Source organism: Lycium ferocissimum, chromosome 10 (assembly GCF_029784015.1).
Source record: "Lycium ferocissimum isolate CSIRO_LF1 chromosome 10, AGI_CSIRO_Lferr_CH_V1, whole genome shotgun sequence".
NCBI lineage: Eukaryota > Viridiplantae > Streptophyta > Magnoliopsida > Solanales > Solanaceae > Lycium > Lycium ferocissimum.
In genome coordinates this window covers 50,989,853-51,010,549 of record NC_081351.1, presented here as the reverse complement: position 1 = coordinate 51,010,549, position 20,697 = coordinate 50,989,853, and the positions used below count along the sequence as shown (strand labels likewise).

At 33.3% G+C, this 20,697-nt stretch overlaps 1 protein-coding gene across 1 annotated transcript in view; it reads right to left on the bottom strand.

Annotated features, from left to right (window-relative positions):
* Window positions 1-10,385, bottom strand: part of LOC132034231 (uncharacterized) — a 56,475-nt gene extending 46,090 nt beyond the window's left edge. Inside the window, exon 1 of the mRNA XM_059424521.1 lies at window positions 10,382-10,385. The gene's annotated coding sequence lies outside the window, so the exon portion shown is untranslated. The remainder of the gene's footprint in view (window positions 1-10,381) is intronic.
* Window positions 10,386-20,697: the final 10,312 nt, after the last annotated feature.

The following is a 20,697-nucleotide window of genomic DNA, read 5'->3' as shown; positions in this document are numbered from 1 at the left end:
AGTTTAACATTATGAGATATGTGAAAGTTAGATTACATGTTCAGTTGTTAGTCATGCACTGTTTATATGCGTTATAATTGCATACCTGATTTCACACATTGATGCGTTTATGACATGTGAGCTCTGTCCATATGAGTTATTGTATGACACGTGAGTTGTTTGTGCAGCGTGTGGATATGGACCTGTTCCTCATGAGTCACTGTATAACTCGGGCCTCCTGGATCGTGTACACGCAAGATTAATGCACTAGTGCCGGGATTAAATAAAGGTCGACTCTATATCATAAATCCCTGATTTATGACAAGTGTTTGTTGCATATCTCATAATTATGTCGTATCTGATGCATACCTTAATATGATGTACCTGTTGCATGTATTATTGTGTTGTATCTGCACGTATCTTTTCTTGTCATTTTGTAATTTACTTCTGTACAATTTATATATTGACTGCACATGTTATTAAGCAAGTATTTCAAGCTAACTGGCCTCGCGACTATCTTGTTTGAGGCGGCTGATGATACTTACTGGGTACATGTTGGTGTGGTGTACTCATGCTACACTTGCTTCATGTTTTACGCGGACTCTGATCCTTGCACTAGTGGAGCTCGGGAGTGATTGCTGAGTAGCGAGTTGAGACTGCCGTTATGAGCTACTTGATCAGGTCTGTAGTGTCTTGGAGTCTTTTCTTTTTGTTTATTTTATGTTGTTCTTAGTTCAGACAATATGTTTTATTGAGACATTTGTAGCAGACCATTCGTAGAGGCTCATCATTTGTAATATTATACCCTAGGGTTATATGGATCTTTCCGCACTTACTTGGTTTCGAAACTTATAATTGTACTATTTTACTTGCTTTCAAACTTATTTATGCTTTTTGAATAACTAATTAGAAATTTGTCTGCTTTTTGGTCCACCTAATGGGTTGGATTAGGTGTTACCGTCAATTAGACAAACTAAATAGTACTAAGAGAAAAGGAAGGGGAAAGAATGACCTAATAAGAATCGAATATTAATGCACGTACTAGCAACGAGTGAATGATCACTTAAGTGCCAAGATTTTATAGATAGAATAAGTTGCTTCATTTGTCCATTTGGCTCGGAAAATAGACATGTGGGCTACACTATAATTCACACATTATTGTTTGAACCCGCCACATTAAATAGTTACGAGTTGGTCTTCTAAGAGACTATCACATATTAAACGTGCAACTAGAAATCTAGAATATGTACAAGGATGTATATCAAATGCTTGTGGGCAAATGCCACACAAAATTGTACTTTAATTTGCCCATTATATCTTTACATTGACAGGTCACAGACTTTAATTTAAATTAAGACACTCTAATTTGAAAATAATATCATGACACACAATAATATAGAAATGCGTCCTCTCTCTACAATTATAGACAACTACACAAAAAGTGAGATTGATAACCTAAAAATAAGACATATTAACCCTGCACATGTTAATTAAATTATTTTGATAGTTTAAAAGTTCATAATAGTACACCATCATTATATACATATTGGATATTCAACAATCACCTCAACTTAAGGAAGCAATTAATACTATTAAGTGATAGAATAAAGATTGATCTTCTCTTGTATGGGCTAGGACTTGCCTAAAATTATGTTAAGAAGCTGGCGAAAGGTGGATTCATCACAAGGAAGAAGAATTCTATTTGTGTTATGAAAACCATACTCTTCTGCAGCCTTATCAAGAAGCTTTTGGAACAATGGATTCTTCAAGTAAGATGTTGGAAAAACAAACCTTGTCATTTCACTTCCCACATACACCACAAAGTGCCCCTTTGGAGCTCTATTTTTAGCATCAACTAATTCTACTTTCTTTTGCATTCCCAAAAAGAAAAAGAAGTTGTTGAAAAATCAAGAAGATAAAATTGATAATTTAGTCAAGGATATGAAGATGAAAGAGATATATAGTGAGATGTATATATAGAAAGTTGAGTAAGTGTGCCCATATTGTGGTACTAGAAGATAAGGTAAGTACATATAGAAGTAAAAGAATGGAGCCAAAACGTGGAGTTATCTAGTGTTAGTGTCCAATGCAAAGTGGATTGAATACTGAGAAGAAAGGGAAAGAATAGAGTGGGGAGAAGTCTAAGTTTGCTAGGGCTTAGTGGTGATGAATGAAACTGCTGCCAAAACTATTGCCATACCATTCCACTTGATTCGAATCCATCCACAGTATATATAAATACATGCAGAGAGAAAACCATCATTTTCTTGTTTGAGGACAGACAGTGAAAACACTTTCAATTTCCACTGTCAGTTAGATGACCTACAATAACATGTAATTTCTTGTATCATGCCTAATATGATAGCCTGAAAAAAGATTAATAACCTTGCTATAATTGACTAAATTTAGTAGTCTAAAAATTCTTTATACTTCAGTGCACAAAACTTAAAACCAATTAATATTCTGTACTCATGAACCGTGTCATATGAAGCTAGAGTTCCATATTTCCAAGTAGAACCATGATTTTAGACATACTCTATAGTTTATGCTATTTGATTATTTAGTGTTGGATCAGAAATTCCCTGCAGGAAATCATTGGACATATGAGTGTTCATAAGAGTCAGATGAATTGCGCATCAAGCTTATATATAAAGACAGAATTAGATTAAACAAAGGACTTTATATGGGAATAAGGGTTCTTTTTCTTATTGCATAGTAAAATATTATAGAAATATATGCTTTAATACTCAACCTCAGTGTCTTATTGACTAGATGTGTCCCCGCCCCCCCCCCCTCCCCCCGGGGCCCGGGTCTCTCTCTGCGTTACGGCTCTTGATCATGTCGTCCACCTTAGGTTAAATCGTTATATATACACAAAAATAGTTAAATGCATCTTTAGTGTGAAGATAGTTTTATACTATTATAAACTATTCTAAAATATGTACATGCATTGTCATCTTAAAAACAAAGAAAATTACTTGCTATAACATATGGAGGTGACATGATAGTGTAAAAATTCTTAAAAGATTTGACTTGACTAAGAAAATAGTCTTGTATTTACATTCAGTGTTAAAACTTCGCAATAGTAGTGCATTTTCATGGGTTATAGTAGATTACGAATGCTTTTATTTTTTAGATTATAACCATACAATCAGATTTGATATGAAGGTATAACTATGATTATAGATCAACTTAACTTAACGGTATAAATAATCTATGTACTAACTTGAAGTACTCATAAGATAACGAAGTGTATGTATGGAAGACAAATGCAACTTGCATTGATCTAGAAGTGAGTGGCACTGTCTAAAGGAAAAATAGAATATTCCTCAATGCTAGTTGACCAGAATATCCTCTTTCATTTCACTAGCAGCCAAGGGAGGATAAATGATTAAAGAAAGAGAACTAAACTAGACAGGGTAACTTAACTAGCTAGGCAGCTAGGCAACTGTGGAAGCTAACAGAAACGGATCAAATTTGGTTAGTCTATTCAGATTTTGTGGTCGTTGAATGCCATAACTAAGGCGTTTGATAAATGCCAAAGCAGAATAACGATATATAATTCACTGGAATCAGTGAGGGGTTGCGATTTCTTTAGAAGAGCGTGCAGCCCATCCCATCATCCAACGGCCCAGGATAATATATCCATATGTATTTCTTATACAATACTAAATTCCGTTTATACCACATTCTTTTTATTTTGAAACGTTAATTCCTAAATATTTCACGTAAAAAAAGGTATTCCGTCTGCACTAAACAAATATGCGGGATCAGGAAAAGGCGGACTACGAGAGTGAAATCTTTATCGATCTTATACCTTTACGTTTTAAAGAGGTTATTTCCACGGCTTAAACTGAGGACCTTCACGTGTTATCTATTATTTTATATTATTCAAAAAAAATTGAAATTTAGTAAATTATTCATGCTTTAATTTTCGGCCACTAATTTAATATTATATTTTGTTCCATCATTATCAATATATATTATATAAGTCAAATTAACATCTTAAATCCACATTTATGAGCAAAATAAAATCACCTAAGATGAAACAGGAGGAGTAATACCATTTGTAAGTGGTTTGCAAAGGAATTGATTGTGAGGATTCGCATGCAAGATTATTTTTTCTTCAGGGCCGAGATAGGTGATTGCAGATCTTAAGGATTCAAACATGAAAGTCTTGTAATATACCAGTTGGAGTAGTTCGTTGGCTAATGCTCGTCCATTGTAGTGGTGTTTCAGAATTATAACAAACTAGTTGGACCAAGGTCTAGAATGAATAAGGATCAGATTAGCTAGGTTTATTTTCAATTATTATTAGTAGTTACATGTGTGAACTCCTATGAATATGGGTAACTCTAATTCATGTATTTATCTAATGAATACAGTTAAGTTGGTGTCTACAGTTTTCTTAAAGAGATCCAGTTTTTTTATCAAACTAACTATTGGTTCCTGAAGAAGGCATCAACTGAATTGTATTTTTCTCAATCTACGCAAAATGGAGCGTGTGGCCTATATAGCAGTCGATGAAGTAGAATAAAAATCATGATAGATTAGGATTCAGGGTTCAAATCCTAGTAGAGGCAAAGTACGCTTAAATAATTTCTTCCCATATGCCTAAGTATTGTCTAAGAATTAACGTCTTTAATTACACCATATCTTTTAATTGGGATTCATCTATTAGGAAATCCTCTTCCAAAATCCAGAACTGCAATTGGCACAAAGGCTTCCAGTGCCCAATTGGTTGAATTGAGATGGTGATGGCAGCTTTTTCCAATATCTTACAGCAGCAATATAATGTCCTAGATCTGTGTTACAGGCTATGAGAATCCATTCACCATCTTCATCTGAATACTTAACCATGAACCTTCCAGTCTTTAATTTGAGCCTCTTTGTTACTTCTTCCAGCAAATCTGTCAATCTTGATGAGGATGTGCGATGAAACTTTAGGGGTAATTTCACAAATGGTCACTCATCTTTTATTTTATGCACCAAAGAGTCACAAACTACTTTTTGGCTTTTGCATCATAAATCACTCAACTTTGTCTAAGTATCACATAAAGTCAGACTGTTTTTCGTAACAAATAAATTATTCAACTTTGGCCCAAGTATCACATCAAGTCACTAAACAATTTTGTTGAAACCAAAAAAGTTATTCAATATAAAAAGTTTCTTTTGTATGCTCCCAATGACTTTCTATGATACTTAGACAAAGTTGAGTGACATTTGTGTTACAAAAAAAGTCTAGTAATAAGGGTAAATGGAGTGATTTTTCCGTGAACAAAGGATAGTTAGTGATTTTATTGCAATAAAGTGAAAATTGAGCGACTATCAATGAAATCAAATGTCTTCTTTATATTATTAAGCCTTTATTGTACTATTTGCTTTTCACTACAAAGTGGAACTACGTCTTGCTTAGGAGTGGGTTTGGAAGATGTCAAATGACTCTTACAAGGTTCCCCAGGGGAGTGATCCATCTTTACCATCATATAAGATGGTCATCTCGGTATATTGTACTGTCTGCATATTCGCTTCAGTGTAGATCGGCTAACTTCTAAACAAAGATATAAATCTCAGAACACAAGGTTGACAAAAGAAAAGGAAAATGCAGCTAGATGAAAATAAACGGCATGTTATGGAAGTCTTACCATCAAGGTTCTCTGCCGCATCTTCAAGTTTGAAGATGAACTTTTGCTTCAGATCCCGGTAAGTGATCAAAAAAATTAGTTCTCCTATCTGCTTTGTCAGAGGTCACAGTAGATAATTCGTTCAAACGATATTATGCCATTTGGCACAAGGTCAGTACTTCCGAAGAGATGCTGCTGCATTGGCTAACATCCAGTCCCTGCATTCCCAGTCCAAGATGGAGTACTAGTTGCTAGTGGCCCATGAAGATAATCACTTTTCTGAGGCACAGAGTATGATTACTTCAACTGATAACTCCTCTCTGATTTCTTCTCCTGAACCAACCTTGAAGGTTGAAGAATGCTCCCTCATTATCACTAATATGGAGTCCAATAGCTTTTGCTCCACTTTATCATCCTTTCTGCAGTAGGACAAAGAGAATTCGAGTATGTATTCACTGTTTCCAGCATTGGTACTTCGCAAATAAATAGCAAAGCAATCGGTCCACCCTATAAATGTGCACGGGGTGCCACCGGAAACTCGCTTGTGCTGAATCTGGATACGTTGTCACAGAAGCATGCCCAACAAGATGAAAATACCCTCCCCGCAACACCTCTCGCATTCCGAAAATAATGAGAATCACATGCCATGCCAAAATTTAATAGAAAATCAGCTCGGTGATCATCTGAAGCATACCAAGGTCCATCAGTAATCAAAATTACTTCTTCACTATATCCTGCATTAAAAATGGCATTGCTGCTGCCTTTACTTGCAACAAAGTTTAGGTATTTACAAGGTATCCATGTCTGAGCATAAGGTAAATCTTTTACACACTACGTCCAATAGTCGCTTAATTTCATCAATCTCCTGCGGTTGAATATGGGATGCCTGCTATGGAGGATTATTAAGGTAATCTATCATTCGGAGACATTTTCAAAAGTCATGGATGTCTCTGCTGAAAAGTCACCTGCACACAAGAATCATTAGAACAGTGCAAACCAACAACCTGCGACAGAGAATAGTAAACAAATAAATAGAGGGTCATCTCATCAGAGACAATACAAAGTCTCTTCATACAGAGGAGCGTAAAAGAAGTAATATTTGAGGTAGTGGAAATGAAAGGTCAGAGGGATAATCTCTTTATGAGATAACAGTGTACCAAAATTACTACTGCACACAGATTTCAGGACTTCCTATCTCAAACTAAATCACAACTTCGCTGAAAACTATCATCTCGATTAGCATGTCACTACGGAATATACATATGTTTCACAGTTGCCTGTGTGTGCTTTGTGTGTGTCTGTGTACACACATGAGAGAGAGAGAAAGAGAGAGAGAGAGAGAGAGCAAAGATGTGGAATGAAAGATTAAACTGTGGTCACCAGATAGAGGATATGTAATAAGCGTACAAATTCCACTACGCTTTCACATTTGCCTCCAATTAAACCAAAATATCATAGATCAAAGTTTTATGTGCACAACTACTGATAACAATCTGAGACCATACATTGATTCATTCTAATTCTAAAGTGGCTGAAATACACCCAAATCCGGTTAAGACAGCAAACAAAAGGAAGTTGTGTAGGAAACTGAGCTGATTGAGGCAAAATTCCTGCAGTTGCACCATGAAGAATCTTAATGATGCATGAATATTCATTTAGCAACATGGAAACTGGGGAATAAGCTTAGATTAAATCCTGAAATGATGCTATGTAGAGTGATATGGATAAGTTTGACCCTTAAGTACTACTGAACCTAATGTCTATTAAAGCAAAGGAACTCACTACTAGAAAATCTTTATTTTCCCACTGAATTTTCCACTAAAAAATGTTCAGTGGCTATTTCTCATTGAATGTCGGTGGGAAAAACCTAAATGATAGTGTTTTCACACGGAAAAATTAAGAAGTTCCCCAGTGTTTCAATGGCAACTTGTTTCCCACCATGGGTTTTCCCAGTGAGCTGGTTCGGTGGGAATGAGGTGGAAAAATCATGTTTTATAGCACAATTTTCCCACTGAATGTCGGTGGGAAAAACTTATGTTTTTAGTAGTGACTTGAAACCTTAAATCACATTAGTAGCCTTGAAGTAAAAGTAGATTTCCTTGGTCATCAGATCCAAGCCATTCAGCTATAACATAGACTAGATTTTTCCTTTCAAATCATTAATGTCAATGCAGTACAATGATATCCATCTTAAAAATCTATAGAGATGATAAATGTTGCAAGAATGAGCCGTAAATATTGTGTTTGCTTGTAGAGTTAGCAGAATCATAGGAAGAGATCTGTAGGATATTATTTTGATTTGTTTCCTTTGTTGGGATCTCATGTAAGCGTATAAATATCTCCGTACTCATTGTATGTGATATCAGAAAGAGAAGGTTACTCTTTGTTTCATGGTATCAAAGGCATTAGGCTTGATATCTTTGTTTTTTGTTTTCTGAAAGAGGTTATGATCATTGACAGGTCACGTTAGAGTGATACCTGTGTTTTCTTTGTTAATCATTGTCTGACTGAAAATTCATTAGTTGAAAATGGCTGATACTAAAGGAACTGTCACTCAGATAGATTCAGCACTGTACAGGTATCACAGAATATAAATTAAATGGGTCTAACTATTTAGACTGGAGTGAGAATATTAGGATCTGTTTGGGAAGTGTTGAAAAGGATGACCGCCTAATTCAAGATCCTTCAACTGATGAAACCAAAAAAGCTTGGCTGAGAGAGGATGCTAAACTACTCTTGCCAACTCTATTTATCATGACGTTGTTGGTTTGGTCACTCACTGTGAATTCATTAAGGAATTAATTGGATTACTTGGAGTGCCTTTATTCTGGCAAAGGAAATGTTTCTCGAAATTATGAAGTATGTAAGGCTTTCAATTGGGCTGAGAAGGAAGCTAAGTCACTCGCTACTATTTCATGCAGTTCAAAGAAACTTATGAGGAACTGAATATGGTTCTGCCATTCAGTGTACAACAGGCGCGGAGGGAACAAATGGCAATAATGAGTCTTCTAGCTGGACTCCCCTCAGAATTTGAGACTGCGAGCCAAATCCCAGATTCCTTTAAGTTCTGAGTTCACCTCTCTCCAAGATGTTTTCAATCGACTGTTGTCCATAGAGAGTAATCCATCCAATCAGCGAAACAATTTACTTGTTACCAAACAAGGAGTGAGAAATAGTACTGGGAGGAAGAACAACAACAAAGGAGGGACAATAATATTGTTTGTAACTACTGCAAGGAACCTGGACACATAAAGTGGCACTGTAGGAAGTTACAAAATCACAACCAAAGAACTCAGACTGCCAATCTTGCTGTGCCTAGTTTATCCTTGGCAAATACTATTACAATCTTAGCTGATGTGTATGCCATACTCTCTCAGTATCAGGAACCTTTGAAAGAATCTGCTCTAGTCACTGCTTGTGCTGAGTCATTGCTTCCTCAAACAAATGGGTTATTGATTCTGGTGCCATCGATCACAACAGCATACCCAGTATAATCCCACAATTGGGGTCTTGGGGAGGGTAGATGTATGCAAACCTTAACCCTACCTCGTGGAGGTAGAGAGGTGTTTCTGAAAGACCCTTGGGGCTAAAGTGCAACAAATTAAAGTAGTTATGAAAAAGGAAATACAGCAGTGAAGAAAACATGACAACTAATAAGGAAAGCAGTACAAAGCATTCAGAAAAAAGAACAGTACAACAGAGAAATGGTGCACATTCAGAAAAAAGAGCAGTACAACAGAGAAATGGTGCGATATCCGAAACGCAATAAATAACAGTAGGACAAAATGTACATGTAAATGAAAAATAAAACTAGCTATTTTGCATGTTCCCTTTTCATTCATAGTATGGAATTAACATTATATATGTGAACAAATTAGAAGCATTGCTATTTTTCATTTGTTTTAGATTCAATTCAGGTTTATTACTTTGCAATTGCAGTGGAATAAATAAGAAGATAATTTCGTTGGGATTCATGGTAATCTCGTAATAGATTCACATAACATGAAAACATTAAATGATTGTGACAATACACGTGACAAGTAGACTTGCACACTAGCTATAAATTACACAGGAGTTCCTCTCAAAATCAATCAGGCTTATTCAGCCAAACATCTTATTTTCTTCTTTAATTATTTGCTTTTGCAATGGAAATGAGGAAGGGCAAGGGTAGGCAAGAGATTAAAATGAAGTTGATTGCCATCAATTTTTGTGGGTGCCAAAAATTGTACTATAAGGTGTCCCCGAAGCCCATGAATCCATGGAATCCCTAAAAATTGATTGCAGATTTAATCCTTCTTACCTACATGTTCAAACAACGCCTCAAAGTCTCTTCTAAATATAACAGCATTTAAGGAAGGACAAGTACCAGCAAGGTTACAATTCGAGAAACTAAAAGTTACTCATGCAGGTATCTTCATTTTGGCTCCAGAAAACCCAGAGAGAGATAGACGACTTTGGCAATTGCCAAGATAAAGAGAAAGGCATATACCTCAGGAACGCATAAAGCGAAAAAGACGTCGCCACTTCGTGTGCATCACTATCATCAATGACAAAATAGGATTCCTCCACCATTGTCAATTTTGTAAAAAATCCTAAAAGAAGTGAAAGCACTCGGATATCAATAGCGATGGTTTGTGTTAAAGTAAAATGAAGCTATGAGAAGTGCTGAACTATTTCCTTTGTATTCAATCCATAGAAAGAGTTCAGATAAGTTTAACCAAGTCCTGACCCTGCCTCCCCAAACCCCAGTACCCTAAGGGTAGGGCCTACGAAACTTTTCTGTTTCTACACTTTCCAAGTAGATGCTATATAGGGGTTACTAATTATAGTCCAAAAAATGTCCAAAGACTATTCAGCTAGTGACACTTTTTCTGCATGTAAAGCCTTTCTTTATAAATGTTTGTTGAAGATATTTTTCCCTTTCGTCTGGTTCTTTCCAGAGGCAGGTATAACAACCATGTCGATCAGTCAAAACATACTATCTCATGTTTCCATAAATATGATCCCGCGTGCTGCTAGATTCTTCCTTTACTGAACATACATAACGATCCACACAAAACAATCACTTCTTTTCTGAGACAAGAAGGAAAAGTGAAACAAAATTTTATATCGATGAGAAACACGAATTGCAAATTGTGATCTCAATTTATTACTGAACTTCTTTCAAAAAAAACAAAATGAATCAGAGCACTATTTGGAAAACCATTAAATTGTTGATACTGTTGCTACTTGCTAAACAAATAATAAGAGTTATAATTTTAGAGCTTTAAACATAGTATCTGTAACAATTATAATCACAGGTCATAAAATTCTGCCACTAGTTTTGTTGATCAGACTTTTGTTTTGTTTCCTTCACCCAAAAGTGCAAAATATTTGGGACTATAATGCACCCTCTCATGCCATTTTCCGGTCATCCTTTGTACCAACAGAGAAGCCAAAGTTCCCTACTCTGACTAATCATACATATGACAGTCTAAAAACAGCAAAGTTACAATTTAAAATGTTCAAAAAGGGTACCCTACCAGACTGTAGAAACCAGTGCTTAAAATCAACTCTTCTCTGCCTAACCATAATTCCAAAAATCTTGCTTTGGGCATAAAACATACTATTGTACTTCTACCAAGGTGCTTCCTTATAACCAAATCATTAGGAAGGGAAAGAAAATTGGTCTATCAGTGGCATTTCAATGGGATATTGCTAAATAGTCACCATAAGTATTTAACACTGCTGCCCCTAGGATCTCATACACGAAAAAAGACTTATAACAGAGTAAAGACAGCAATCTTTGTTTCCTAGACACCCCGAAACTGATACAAACTTTGACATAAACTCACAAATTCAGAAAAATCATTGTTTCAGTATTATCTATAATGTTTTTGCTTAATGAATCATTTCTCAGGAGTTGATTCCTCTAAAGTGTCAAAAGTTGTATTTCTATGTCCTTTAGGGTGTAATTCGTTTTCTTTTACAAGTATATTTAAATCCAACTCAATAGTAAATTTTTGCCACTCACAACTATCCTATACCTCATTGAGCAATTTCTCATAGTCTACTACTACAACCTCACAAGACCCTTACACCTTGTTTGGATGGTTGTTATATATCTTTTCATAAATCTGAAGGATAAACCTACAAGAAAAGTAAGGTACAACCGTAGGAGGACAAGCAATTATAAAAAGGTAACGACGCGATACACCATTATCGGTTGACTTTATTTTGTTACCGATACAATAAAATAAAGTAACAATCAAAACAAACATAGTATTTAAACTAACAACACCACCAATAAAATACAAAACAATCGGTAACAACCATTTAAACAAGCTGTAAACGACAAACGAAATATTAACCAACACCAAATGATTGATTCAGAAAAGCAAAAAAAGGATAATTCTCGAAGGTAAAACATTTTCCATCACATTTTTTGGGCACAACCATTAAGTCATAGATATCATTAAGAAATTAGCCATAACATATACTCCCTCCGTCCAAATTAATGTGGCACCTTCCGAATTTCAAGGTTCAAACTAATTTTATTGTTAGTTTACTACTTTTTACTAGTTTTCAAATATGTAAATTTTATTTCTAAGAACTTAAAAGATTTCATGCCCGAATTCACAGTCAAACAAAACAGGTTTGACTCTCAAAATTCGAACTGGGAGTAATTGATACCAACATGTCAAAAAAAAAAAAAAAAAAAATAGCAAAGGGTTCAAGACCCATTTGATGATAGAATAAACATAAAAATTTGTGATAGGGAATGCAGAAAATAGTAGTGACCCTAAAACATTTGGTTATACAGAGAAACGCTGTAGAGTATGAGAATAAAATGAATATTTCTCATTAGACTCAACAGCGGTTTCTCTGTATAACAGAATGCTAAGAGCCATTTTAAGGCTAAACAGTATTAGGGTTTTGTGTGTGCGCCTCTAACATGTGCAGTCTGATAAGGGTTTTATACTGCAGAGGGGAGCCATGCAAGGATTGATTGAAGAGTGGGCCTTGGAGGCAAAAAGTGTCATGTTTAGTTGCTTAACCACTTTCAGGGTTACTGCTTAAAATTAAGCCATTCTTTTTTAGTTTTTAGAATTAAGTTATTTTTTAATAGGGAAAAGGTAGAAAAATACACCCACACTATATTGAGAAATTGTCAGTTACACTAGTTATAAATATGATCTTAAAATGAACAATAAAAAATCTGGCATATGATTGTGAACGCGGTGCCACGTGTATATGTCACACATCGTACTGGTACGGGGTGGATGAAATGATATAGGTAAACTATATTTAGCCCTATTCAGGTAGTTTGTTGCTATTTGATATCTGATTGTCTGGCATATGATTGTGAACGCGGTGCCACGTGTATATGTCACACATCGTACTGATACGGGTGGATGAAATGGTATAGGTAAACTAGATTTTGCCCTATTTAGGTAGTTTGTTGCTATTTGATATCTGTTTATTTTATTCCTGCTATCGCATTATTTATTTAAACTATATCTAGTTTACGTTACCATAGTTCAGGTGCTAGACCTAGTTTACGTACGCCTGGTTTATCAGTTATAACTTTTTAAAATTAGTTTCTAGATTTTATTTTAAAAGGGGAAAAACGTAAATATACAATTATATAAAAATACCAGTTGTAATGTACGCGCTTTGCGCATGACCAAAGCGCGTACCTCATTTGATAACAAACCTGTAGAAAAAAATTGAACTTAGCTAAACATTTTGTCGTTTATCCATTGCTAAACTGCTCATAGCAAAGATTTTTTTTTTTTTTGTTTTGATAATTCGTTGTTAATATGTCATTGAATAGGATTAGCGACAAATTTTACCAATGTCTGATTTGTACGATTAAGAAGTATCATAAGGTAAAAAATTATCTATATTGGGTAATTTGTATTAAATTAATGAATACAAGATATGTATCATTCATAAACATGTTTATCAATCATAGTCAAGTTATATATTTCCACTCTAATATTTAACCATTAGGTTAGCATATTTTGTTTTATGTAATACTCGGTGTGGATAAGTATTTACTAATATTGCAAAATCTGTTCTTTTTCTCTTTGTTATATTTAAGATTTTATTGTAATCCTTTTTTACTCTTCCCCTTTTCTTGATTAATTTCTCATGTTTATGCAATCATGTTGTAAGATATAATATCATACCGCTTCGAATGCTTGACTATAAATTTTGTACAAACATAATTTAGCTAAATTGGATGAAGTTTAGTGAGTTTTCCGATTGAGGATAGCTCAATAAATAGTTTATATATAAAAAATTGTTGAATTTCAAAATTATATAAATATTTAAAAATTTAACATGAAAGGTAATATAATAATGTTAAAGAGTTCAAACAAGAAAAGGTTTAGTATAAGGTAATAGCTTAATCAATTTTAAAGTCGTAAATATTAGTTTTTCCAACTAACTCAAATAAGGAAAGATTTAATAACCTTACTTTTTGCTAATTTTAAAGTCTTAAATATTAGGAAAATTACAATACTTTAATCGGTTTTGATTTTTTTTTCTTAATCATTGTCACCGTGATGCTCTTTTATCAAAACTAAAGAGTTTTGTCAACTTGCAAAAGAATTAAATTGGACCTTTTTTTAATTAGTTAATTTGAAAACTTAATTATTTGTTCTAAAAAAAAAAAGAAATTATTTTTTTGTTGATTCGAATTCGTAGTATTAACTCATCCAAAGTTTCACATATTTAAGTTTATTAAATTTAACCCATATAATTCTATTATAAGAGGATAACATTTAAACTCGAAAATTAAAACAAATAACAAATAGAGAATATTGAGAAAAGAGAGAAATTGAATATGTTATGTGGAGCAACAAAGAATAAAGTATTGAAAAGTAGCGTAATGTTCCGCACATACAAAAAATGTGTTTAATATACAAATATTATTGGGAAGGCTACGTTTTATATCTATTTTTTAAAAAAGTTACCTGATAATTTTGTCTATTCTAGATTCCTTTAATGAAGGCAAGATAATTTTTTAAACTAAAGTGGCTGTTAATTTGGGAGAAGTTTACAAAATCGATATTTACAGTATCCCCAGTAGCTCTATATTCAATGGAGTACAAGCACCAGGTGATCAAGATTTTCAATAAAAAGCACTTGTTTGTATTTTGTGAACAAAAGCAATAGCCTGTTAGTCAAACTTTTAAAATCAGCTTATTTTTAAAAGTACTTTTCAAAAAAGTACTTTTGGTGAAAAACAGTTTGTGTTTGGCCAATTAATTTAAAAACGCTTTTGAACAGCACTTTGTGTTTGATCAAACTTCTAAAAAGTGCTTCTAAGTGTATTTTATCAAAAGTGTTTTTAGGCAAAAGATATTTTTTAACTTCTGAAAAACTGTTTCTGCTACTCGCCAAAATCAATTATTTTCTCTCAAAAGCTTGGTCAAACACCTCACTTTTTAAAAATAGCAACTTATTGGAAAAAATAAGCACTTTTAGGGAAAAATAAGCTTGATCAAGCAGGCTACAAGTCTTTGAAGCAACAAGTTATGACATAAATAATCATGAATGACAAATTCTTGATTTTCCACTATTATAACATGGAGGCCAAAAAATGCCGCATGAAATCAACACATAACCAACGATAAGAATCCCCAGGGGATGAATCATCTATCATCATGGTCAATTTCTTCATTGAAAAAATGAGAGAAAAATCCTTACTAACACGAAATTTAAGCGAAATGCTAAATGCTTAGAGGAACCAGTGTATGAACCCAACACATAAACTCTTGGGAGATTAAAAAAAGGAATGAAGTCGTCTTATATTTCATGAAAACAGAGAAGACAGCTTGACATCTAATTAGCACACGGAATGCTATAAGTTGCTGAATGTGAAGTGTTGTGAATATTAAGGAGTATGAAACATTGGTTTAGATTGTAGACATTTAAGCCTATATGCCAATCCAAACTCAAAACTTAGTAGCGCTTTGAGCCTCAATGGCAGAATTCAGATTAACCTATTGCAACAATCACACTCATAATGAGGATCCAATGAACTTTTAAGCTCTGTAATCTGAAAAATTCTATAAGCACAGATAAACTCAAGTAATTATAACTACATGATTCATTTAAAACACCAAAGCATGCTAAAACTACATGAAATTAATAGGTGAAAATGAAATTGAGGAAGGCAGTAGCTTACATAAAGATGATGTCTTTGTTTCTTGGAATGGGAGCCAAGCCTCCTATGTCACAAAGGAACAATTGCCTGTGTGAAGACAAAACATACATCTCCCAAAACTTTGCAAGACAAAAGAAGCTATAAATCGGCATAAAAGTCGTTCAAATTTTGAAGGATATTTTGGTCAACCAACATTTATATTCATGTTTTTAATATAGTACTAGTCTCTACGAACGTGCAAAATAACTGAACGTTGATATATAGTGGATTATATTTTTTTTGTTTTTCACCTGGTGACCGATACCAACAGTGATGTCCGACTAAATCCGCAGGGAAGTACCATATTGGAAGTATCCTAACTCAGTCGACTTCATACCCAGAACTCGAATCCGAGACCTGTAATTAAGAATGAAGGAATTTCACGTAACAATAATAATAGTAGTAGTACATCCATATAACTTAACCCTGACAGTTGTCTTCATCAAGTTTATTACCCTCACCTCTTTGAAAAAAATCTATAATAAAGAAGAACGACAATTTATGAAAAGGAAGAACAATTTTTCTTGATTATACATGATCAAACACAAATTTTATCCAACGTGAGATTAAAACATATATGCAAAATCTTGGGCAATTCGCAGAATTGTCCTTCTTTTGGGGTGGTTTTTAAATTTTGCCCCTCATATTTGAAATCTTTAAATTTTGCCCTTCGGCTAAAACCCATGGGTTCCAGGTTCGAACCCCCACACAGTCAAAATTTTAAAAAAAATCGCAAGGCAGAGTTTAAATTTCGCTATGCCCCCACCGGCATACACTTGTGAAGGAATTACCAAAGTTATGCCGGACCCGGCATACTTATGCCTTATGGGCAGACTTAGCATAAGTATGCCGGGTCGCATTTCTTTGGTAATTCTTCACAAGTTTATGTCGGTCCCATAAAAGTTTGCCCATTAAAAGTTTGTCCATAAGTATGCCCCAACTGGCATAAACTTGTTAAATTACTAAAGTTATGCGGACCAAAGATACTTATGCCAAGTCTGCCCATAAGGTAATGAGTATGCGGTCCGCATACACGCGACCCAAACCTTGTCTTGCATTTTTTTTTTTTTTTAATTTATGCTTGAGCGGGGGTTCGAACTCGACCCTCATGATTTCTGCATGAACGCATTCGAGTTGCAATGCGCGGCAAAAATTAAAGACCAGCAATATGAGGGGCATAATTTAAAGACCACAAATACGAGGGGCAAAATTTAAAGACCACCCCAAAAGAAGGGCAATCCGCGCAAAAAAAAATGCAAAATCTTTAGTTTATTTTAAACTACTAAATTTAGGTAAAATATTAAATTTTTTAATTTAATATTTCAAAGAATTATTTACTTATTGAAGGCTATATGTTGCAATCAATATTACATACTATCTTGTGCTTTATGTCACAAGTATTTTACAAAAACAATAAAGCTAAGTGAAAGGTGAAAGTTAACCTCAAATAACTACTTTGAGAGAATCCTCCCATTATTTCTCGCAAACCCAAAAACCCAGCAAACATCCTCCTCTTCGATCTTCATCATAAAGTTCATTTAGCTATTGCTCAACTATAGATCCCATCTATGCTTGGAACATGAAAGAATACCTAAAAGAGAAAATAAGATAGACTAAATATTCAACAACAAAATTTACTTCATCAAATTACTTCATCTTAATATTCTCTCAAGTCGTGACAATGGGATTTGGAAGAAAAATCAAACCAGACGAAGAAATAAAAACACCAAACAACAATGTTGTGCACAAAAATTTAGCAAGCCATCTTATTTAGGCATCAAAACCCAGTGGTAGTATTTAATTAGGATTCTATTTCTATTCCTCATGCCAAAATGATCTAATGTTTGACAAAATAATAAATAAAGAAAATTGATCACTAAAATTGTACACATTAGTTATGACATGGCCGTGTGAGGTACATGTTTAGTGTATTTGTTTTAGGATTCTAATTTCAGAATTGTAGTCAAATAGCAATTTTTTGAATGGATTCAAAGTTCTAGATATGTGGGAAAATCTTACATATTACTACTTTATCCAATATGAAATAGTTTTACTAAAAAATGTTATAGCTTTTGAAGGGTATAAAAGTCGTTCAATATTTAAAGGATATTTTGGTCAACCAATATTTATATTCATGCTTTTAAAATAATACTAGTCTCTATAAACATGCCTCACACGTTATTGCCTGACAATCCCAATCGTCGTTAAAAAATATTAGATAATATTATTTGTAATTACATAAATTTATTTATGAAGTACAAAAATGTTATTATTGCATAAAATTGTATCTATGTCTTTGGAAATGGTTTTCTTGGTATATGTTTTTTTCTTCTTTTTCCCCACATGGAAACTAAGAAAATCCAATATTAGGAATTAAGTGACCCAACATTTATTTATTGTCATTTACATACAAATATAAACGTGTTGAAAATCGTTACTAAACAAAATCAATTTATACGAATGTCAATTAGTTTTCAGAATATTTAGTTATTTATTTTTAAAAATTTAAGTTGATAAAAAAAAGTAAGCTATAATCATTTATTTTGAAAAGTCCTCATATCGTTGTATAACGTTATGATAGTTTTCGCAATGAAATTTTTACACGAAGAAACTATTTCAACTATTTTTCTTAAACCTAAAATTTTATATTTGCTAACTTCCATAAAATAATCAATCAACTTTGTGATGGATATTTAGTATTTTTCAAGAAGTTTGTTGATTTTTTATCTTCTTTTTGAAGCGATATCATAGCTTAAAAATTAATACCTTAAAGAGTTTATGACGGGGAATGTGGAATAATGGTGCTTTTAAAGAAGTGTTTGGCTTGCATATCAATTAAATTAGGAATATAATCCAAATAAAAAAAAAAGAAAAGGAGGTTAATTACTCAAATTACTATGAAAACAATGGTAATTTAGAAACGTAAAGAAATAGGATTGGAACTTAAGTTCCTAGTGGTAATAGGCTGAGGCGGATGGAGCACTATAACTTGGGGTTTAATTGAACAGAAAACTGTCGATGCGGGGTACAAATTTATGTGTAAAAATTTACTAAAATTACAATAAATAGTAGATATGAACCGATAACTTTAGCAATATAATGGTTTAGTGCTAAAAAATTTAGATGTTGAACCCATAGAATTTAAATCCTAGATTCGCCTCTGGTAATAGGATAGTACTCCTCATGTTTCTTTTAGGTTTTAGGGAAATAGAATTAGAGCTAATTAAGAGTATAAAAGTCGTTCAATATTTGAAAGATATTTTGGTCAATCAACATTTATATTCACGCTTTTAAAGTAATATAGATAAGTTTTTACCGATAGATAGATAGATAGATTTACAGAAGTTTAGCACCATTATCTAATCAACATTTCGTAGAAGTAGAAGAGTTAGATACCACAACAAATTCCTCTCTATTATAAGTATATGACTAGACTAAGTCATTAACAAACCAACTGATTTTTGTCCTGCTTTTTTGCTCAAAAAATATCTTCCCTCTTGGATAACTGCGTTCAGTCTTCTTCTCCATTTTTAATAATCTGGCTTTGCCTTGTGTTTATACCATACTTATACATGGTATGCTTGAGATATAAAAAAAAAAAACTATCATACATATACTATAAATTATATTTATATCTCATAAAAAATCACAAAGAAATACTTTCATTATAACAAATTTGTTCCATGAATATACAATTGTTACCTTTATATCCTTAAATTTGTACCAGAAATATAATAATAATCTGAATTTGCCATATACTCCACTTATACCATAAAAATACATGATATATTTCAGTTTTTTATTTTATTTTTATACCATGCATATCATATTTCCATGAATTTACAATTGTTTATAGCCCATAAATTTGTACCAGAAATATAACAATATTTTGAATTTGCCATATACAATATATATACCATATAAATACATAGTATATCTTAGATATAAAGTTTTTATACCATGCATATCATATATTACAAGTACAAATTTATTTAATAATTTAATTTTTTTTTGATATAATACATTTATACCATGAATATATTTTCATAAATTTATATAAAATATAACAATAATTTGACTTTGCCATGCTCAACATCTTTCCAGGACTTTATTACCACGTAAGTCCTCGCTTAACAACTCTTTGAAGCAGAAATTATTAAAGCAACTTAATTTTATTCTCCTTCCTCCAAATAAAAGAAAACATAAAAGGAAAAAAAGTAATAGCATCCAATGTAAAACGAAAAGGAGTGAAAATAGACGATTTTCTGTCCACGCAGTTAGAAAAATATGATCAATTAACCTATGGAGTAGTAGCAGAGTGTCAACAGCAAAAATCTAATAGAAATAGAAAAATAGTCTATCAATTGATGAAGAGGGAGAACTGAAGTTAATGGGGGGTGTACCCATCACGTAGAAGAAAGAGAAATGAGAATAATAAAGATAAAAATGTAAGAGAATAAATTTGATCCCTCTTTTAGTAGGATAAATTTAATGTGAATTCCTAGTTTAGTGGGATAAGTAACCAGTAAATATGCTAATAAAATAATAAACAGTGTTCTTTTTGATGAATTTGAGAAGTTATGCTATTTATGTGCTTAATTTTAGTACAGTGACTTGTGGCGTAATTTTCGCTTTAAAATATAGTGCTTGAATATGGAAGGCAAATTGGAAATAGACTTGATAAAAGTTCCAAGTCAAGTTTCCTACTGGCCCATGTTTTATCGTCCACAAGCAGCCCATTTAGCAATGGGCTTTTAGAAGCCTCCAATACTAAAACAAGAAAAGAAGAGCCTTTTGGTTCTATTCCAACGAACTCCCTGTAACTAGCTAGTCCCACATCGACCGAAAGCTAAAACTCTATGCAATTCAAATAGTGGAAGCAGAAAAGCATTACTT